The sequence below is a fragment of the Nomascus leucogenys genome, chromosome X (genome assembly GCF_006542625.1).
Source record: "Nomascus leucogenys isolate Asia chromosome X, Asia_NLE_v1, whole genome shotgun sequence".
In the NCBI taxonomy this organism is placed as follows: Eukaryota; Metazoa; Chordata; class Mammalia; order Primates; family Hylobatidae; genus Nomascus; species Nomascus leucogenys.
Window position 1 is genome coordinate 100,413,320 of NC_044406.1, and position 6,839 is coordinate 100,420,158.

Consider the following 6,839-nt stretch of genomic DNA (forward strand, 5'->3'; position numbering starts at 1 on the left):
TTTCTATATTAGAACACACACTATATCAGGAAATGTTAAGGACGTAATATGTCATCCCTTTTTTATAGCATGTTTGCATTTTACAAAGACTTTGGAGATAACGTTTTAACTCAGAGAGCATCACATTTTCACAAAGAAGAGCAATTCTTTTTTTTATTTCTCTTTCTTTGTTATCCCTTTGTTATTCTATCCACAAATTTTTTCTTTCTTCCTTCCTTTCCTTCCTTCCTTTCTTCCTTTCTTTTTCTTTCTTTTTAATGGGAACCACACAGACTGCATCCTCTCCCTCTTACTCTCTGGGACGAAGAGGAAAATAATCATCAATGGCAAATAGCAGTTACAGCAAAGCAACACCAACGGCTGGCTTCACATTTAGGAGAGAATACTGTGCTTCTTCCTGTTTCCTGGTGTTCCACATGTTCAGATAAACTTCTCCAGTAGTGAACTATAGAAATGAACCTTGAAAATACAGTCTTCACAATTTCTTATATGATTATTATTGTACCTGGATCACTTTCCTTTAGCCTAAACTCCATCCTTCAGAATTTCCTTTAGTGAGGGTCTACTGGTTATCTGAAAATGTCACTATTTCAAACTAATCATCAGAAATTTGGCATATTTCAATGAGTATGGAATTCCAGCTTGGCAGTTATTTCCATTCACTTCTTTGAAAACTATGATCCTACTGTCTTCTGACTTCCACTGTAGCTCTTGAGAAGTCAACTATTATTTTAACTGTGACTGTTTATAAAAATCTCTTTGTCTTTAATGTTCTGCAGTTTCACTGTGATTTGTCCTAGTGTAGATTTATTTTTATATATAATTTGTGTACCATACTTAGGTGCCACTGCATTCAAGAATCTGTAGATTCGTATTTTTTAGTCATTTCTGGAGAGTACAGAGCCGTGTAAAAGGTATTTCCCTGATTCTTAGAAATCACCTGAGAATCTTGTATATCTAAAAGTGTGTGGGGGTGGGGGCGGGGGTGGTTACTACTGGCAAAAAGAATTGGTCCTTTGGTTCTCCCAGAAAGTTATGGAGTAGAGCTTCTCCAGTAATAAGTAGAGCTTAATAATAAGTAGAGCTTCTAAATAAATAGCCTACCACAGAAGAGGATAGGCAGTTAATGCCACCTCTGAATTATTCAGTTCAGAATTTCCATGTTAAAGCCAAAAGTACTCTCGTGGTAAGAACTGTCCTGCTGCAGATATAGAAGACTCTGGTATTGTTTGTAAGGGGAGTGTTCTCACACTCACAAAATTCTTGATAGGAAGTTGCCAATTCTACTTATGTTGAGACCTTATCAGGCAGCTGGATTTAGCTTTTAGATTCTCTCAGAAACTTTCATCAAGCTCTACTGCAATTCATCCAGTTTCTGAATTTCTTAAATGTTATTTGGTGGTACTAAGTTTTTTAGGTTAAAGCAAAAGAAACCTGAAAAATAAGCTAAACTTTTGGGGATTATAGCTGCTCTCACCTTCATGCCCTGCTTAGATATGGATCACCTTTTCTGGGCAGATAGCTCTAGGTGACAGAGTAATCAGAGTGCTATCCAAACTCAGCCTTTAAGACTGTTTTCAGAGTCACTAATTGGATGCCTTCCAGAAAGTTATGGCCCACTAGAGAGATCATCATTGAATATACTAGTACCTAAAAGTCAAAGAAGTGAAAAAGTGACCCCTGAAAATCTAAATGTTAGAATTTCCAGTAAATAGCTGTAGGGTGGAATGGGACTTTGTGAGGGGAGAATAAAATTACATTATTGGAGTATGCCAGTCACATCTCCTTTGAAACAGATGGTTCCACAGTAAAAAGAAGAATCATATGAAGAAAACGTTAACTATAAGCAAAGATTGCATTTTAATACTTTCTATTAGGTAATCAGAATTGTCATTTATTCAACACACTTTGATATACTTTTCAAATACATGTCAGGCACTGTTCACTCTCTGAAATTATTTGTAATAGGGCCCTGAAAGATATTTGCACTGAGGGTGAGGTATATTTCACTACTATAATGGCTCAATTTAACTAATAAAGAGAATAGATTAGAATAAATATTAGGAAATCATCAAATAAAAATCTAAAAATATTTCCTAGAATAGAAGGCTGTCAATCCATTGATTGAAAGGACCTATTAATTGTCTACTACAACAACAAAAGAAAATTAAAGAAAAAAAAAACCCACACCCAGGCAAATGATTATAAAATTTAGGACTCTGGAGACAAAGAAAAGTTTCCAAAGAGAAAAATAGATAGGTTACATGAACATGCAAAGAATAAAGAATTAGAATAGCTTCTGACTTCTCAATAATAACACTAAAAGCTAGAAGGCAAAGCTCAAGATTCTGAGACTAATGATGTCAATCTAAAATGCCATATGCAATCCAATTATCAACTGAGATATATTTTTACACACTAAAAACTTAAAGTATTTTATCTCCCATATAGCCTTTCCTAGGAAGCTTCTGGAGAACATACTCTACCTAAACTAGAAAAAAACAATAAAGTAGTATATAAAACGCAATTGATTCAATGTGAGAAAGAAAGAGAGATAAAGAGAAAAAGGGAATTCCATTAAGGATGACCAACTGCAGTTCCAAGATGTCTGTGTTAGTCCATTTTTGCATTACTATAAAGAAACACCTGAGACTGGGTAATTCATAAAGAAATTTAATTGGCTCATGGTTCTGCAGACTATATAGGAAACATAGCAGCATCTGCTTCTGGGGAGGCCTCAGGAAGCTTCCAATCATGGCAGAAGGCAAAAGGGGAGCAGGTGTTTCACATGGCAGGAGCCAAAGCAAGACAGAGGGAGAGTTGTTTGGGGGAGGTGCTACACACTTTTAAACAACCATCTCTCATGAGAACTCACTCACTATGGTGAGAGCAGCACCAATACATAAAGGATCTGCCCTCATGACCCAAACACCTCCCACCAGGCCTTACCTTCGACATTGGGAATTACAATTCAACATGAGATTTGGGCAGGGACAAATATCCAAACTATATCAGCAGTTACTCAGGAGAGCTGAAGTGCAACAATTCCAGACTAGACTACAAGATGAAAGGCTCCAGAAAAACATGTAACCTGCATTTTACTAAACTGGTTTAAAAATGGTGGAGACAATGAAAAACATAGGCATAGATTTTTTTTAATAGACAAAACATAACAATTTTTAAGTCAGAGGAAAAAAATGCTATATGTGAAAGAAAATATAACCAGGAGTGCTGCTATGGTCTGAATATGTGTGTCTCCCCCAAAATTCATGTGTTGTGTGGCGCTCTTATGAATGGGATTAGCACTCAAATAGAGGCTGAAGAGACCATAGCCCTGGTCTTCCATCCCTGTAAGGACAGAGCTAGAAGACGTCATCTAGGAGCCAGAAAGCAGGACTTCTCCACACACCCAATCTTTCAGATCCTTGATCTTGGGCTTCCCAGCCTTCAGAACTGAGAGAAATAAATTTACTTTATTTATAAGCCATCAAATCTACGGTATTTTGTTATAGCAACCCAAACAGACTAAGATAATTGTTACGGTTTTTCTTTCAGTTACCATTTTAGCAAAAACAAGAACTCATTCATCCAGAGTTGACAATGCCCTTTGACCATAAAGTTAATAGAGTGACCAAAAAATTAATTGTCCAAACTTGGCAAATTTCGAGAGTGAAAAGTAGGTGCTATTACTAGTTAAGGTGGAACAACAGGCATAATTTAGATCTATTGTAGGCAAGCTGAGACACACGGCTATCCTAGCTGTTGTGAAACTACCACTGTCCACCTGGAGGCAGTTTACCTTTAATTGAAGTCAAAGAATTCAGGAGAAAATAAACTTCTGATCTTGGAAGCTCCTTCCTAAAAGATGATTTTTAAAATCACAGTCTACTTCTGAAGTGGGAGTCGGATGCTTTATTTTTAGGTATTTGGGGATACATAGCTTACTATGTAAAAATAAGTAAAGAAAATAATTCTGATTGATGAAAAACAAACAATTTGAAAATTACATTCTAGGAATAGACTTTTTAAAGATGTATAATCATTCTTTCATAAATTACTGATGTTAGCAAACACGGATTCTAAGAGCGTTTTCCCATAAGACTTGAAATGTGTAAATCCTGTTAAGGCTCATCTTAGAGCTCTCACAACTTGATTTCATTAACCAATGTGTAACTATTATCTTCCTGCATTTTCGTCAGTCCTTTTCCAGTCTTTAGTTAGGCCTATTCATTAATTACATTAATTATATAGAGGACCTCCTCCAGCCTCAATAACTACTCAAAATCCCTATCATGTATGTGCTATATTTTAAAAATATATAACTGAACCATAACCGGAGGGGCCAAAATCCAAATATTCTCTACCTTAAAAACCTGACCAAAACTCTGTGACAAGTCTTCAATATTGAGGGCTATAGGTGTTTTTCTTTTTCTTTTTCCAAGCAGCATTGTGAATATATTCGTAAGGATTTGAATTGTGATTTCTTGATAACGAATCAAGACACTGCTGCTGTTCTTGTCATTTGAAGATTTTCCCATCAAGTGTAACATGAACAGAGAATGGACTATTACCCTAATCTTCACATTTCCACTTGATAAGTTCACGTGACCATTTCAATGTGTTTTGTAGGATACCATCAAGAAGATACAATAAAGAAGGTTCACAGCTTAAAAAGCCTTCAACGTTTTTTAATGACTGCTAGTTATGAGTGAATTTGCCCAAATGAATAAACATAACTATTAAACCACATACATAGCACCACTAATAAAAAAGACTTGGGCCGGGCGTGGTGGCTCACGCCTGTAATCCCACCACTTTGGGAGGCCGAGGCAAGTGGATCACGAGGTCAGGAGTTCAAGACCAGCCTGGCCAAGATGGTGAAACACCATATCTACTAAAAAATACAAAAAAATTAGCCGGGCGTGTTGGTGGGCACCTGTAATCCCAGCTACTCGGGAGACTAAGGCAGAGAATTGCTTGAACCCGGGAGGCAGAGGATGCAGTGAGCCGATATCATGCCACTGTGTTACAGCCTGGGGGACAGAGCAAGACTCTGTCTCAAAAAATAATAAAAATAAAAATAAATAAATGAATAAGACTTGTCAAACTTAAGTAGACAGTCACATTATTAGGAAATTATTTACCTCACAAGAAGCTTTTTTAGTTCAAAACTTATTAGTCTTCTATTTCTTACTTTTAAAACATCTCTTTTTTATTTTACTTTTCATTATTTTTATGAAATGAATGTTAACCTGTTTTTGGACTCTTACTTTTTAGAAGAGTATGTTATGACTAGAGCTTTTTAGTAATATTGTCATCTATGGAAACCTATGAACATTGCTTTAACTGGTGGTTATAAAATTAATGCAATTTCTAACATTTCTCCATACTCTTGAGTAATTCTGGGAATTGTCCTTCCAAAGAAATGTTTGTATTTCTAGATCTAGATGAAAGAAAAAGTATATGGGTAATTCTACAAACTTTTCCTATGCATGTACATATCTAGCCAAGCATACCAACCTAAATCATTAAGCCATCAGTATCTTGGAGAAGGATGGAGAAGCTTGAAGGGAAGCTATTCAGCAGTAGAGAGCACCAATAAAATAAGTTGTTTCAACCAAAATTCAAATAGATATAGAGGTTATATTTTGAAATGAGTTGGTTTTCACAACTGAAGTGTGAGTTTGTGTTTGTGCATGCACTGTGACTCTTTGATGTGTGGTGGAAGATTTCTGGGAACTAATTTTAGTTCCTGAGTTCTAATTCTAGTTGAGTCTGAGATCACCACAGGTAGTGTCACTATTTTGAGCAATTGTACAATTTCTTTACATTATCCCCAAAAGGCCTATGCCCACATAGGTACACAGGAGTGCTAATCAATGTAGTGAGTAGGTAAAAACCCTGTTTTTGTCTTTTGCAAGTTTAAACTGTTCTCTGTCCCCTAAAGAGAAACACTTAAGTAAAAATGATGAATTCTTATATGTCAGGGGAAGTGCCATGATCATGAAGGTGGTTCTCCCAGCACCAAGACTCATCTATTCCATTCCAGATGTGCTGACCCCCTGAGATTTCACCAAATGTGGGAAACTTGATTGCATAATTTATGCTGGTGGTGAAGTATGTTCGCTCTTTCTCCAGTTCAAAAAAACAAAACAAATGGCCTTTTACTTCCTAGTGACTGAACTCTTTTAACATTTGATTAATGTCCATTTCAAAAATCGCTATATTCAACCTCAGCTCAACATTATAAAACTGGCATTATACAGACAAAGCCTAAATCATGTAAAGAGAAAATCAGCTAGAGATGTCTATCCATTTGGGTACTTGAACATGTCAAAAGCAACTTGAAATTTTAGCTAACTTTTGTAAACCTCTCAGGCTTACACACCAATTAGCATCCGAGGAGACACAAAATTGTGAAGGTTTACAAGGTGCTCTTTCGAAAAAAAAAAGCCCTTTCAAGGACACTTGAAGGGAATTCCTTCCCTGAACAATGGCCACTCTGCCTTGGCAAGGGAATTTGTCAGGTGCCTGAGTTGTAGTAACAGCATAGGATCAAGAAGCAGGCAGCTCTTCTAAAGGCTCTGCAGAACAGCCCCCTGAAACAATCAATCAGCAATCAACCAACTGGCCTTCCTCGGGCTCCTGTCCTGTTTCAGGATCTAATAGTTTAAAAATGAGTGGGAATTTGGAAGTTAGAAATTGAATAGTTTTTATAATAACTCAAAGGTCAGCCTTGGCAAGGTCACTTAGAACTAACCCATCCATTTTCTTACTGGCACATCTCATAAAAACAAACAAATAAATGTAAATGCTACATTCCCATAAAAGGTAACTTT

General features: G+C 36.5%; 2 non-coding genes across 2 annotated transcripts; one reads left to right on the top strand and one right to left on the bottom strand.

Annotated features, from left to right (window-relative positions):
- Positions 1 to 263: 263 nt before the first annotated feature.
- LOC115833507 lies at positions 264 to 476 on the bottom strand. Its single transcript, XR_004028923.1, has one exon. It is a non-coding gene; the product is annotated as a small nucleolar RNA U3 (small nucleolar RNA).
- Positions 477 to 5,972: 5,496 nt separating this feature from the next.
- Positions 5,973 to 6,138, top strand: LOC115833490. The gene has a single exon (XR_004028918.1). It is a non-coding gene; the product is annotated as a U1 spliceosomal RNA (small nuclear RNA).
- The last annotated feature ends 701 nt before the right edge of the window (positions 6,139 to 6,839 follow it).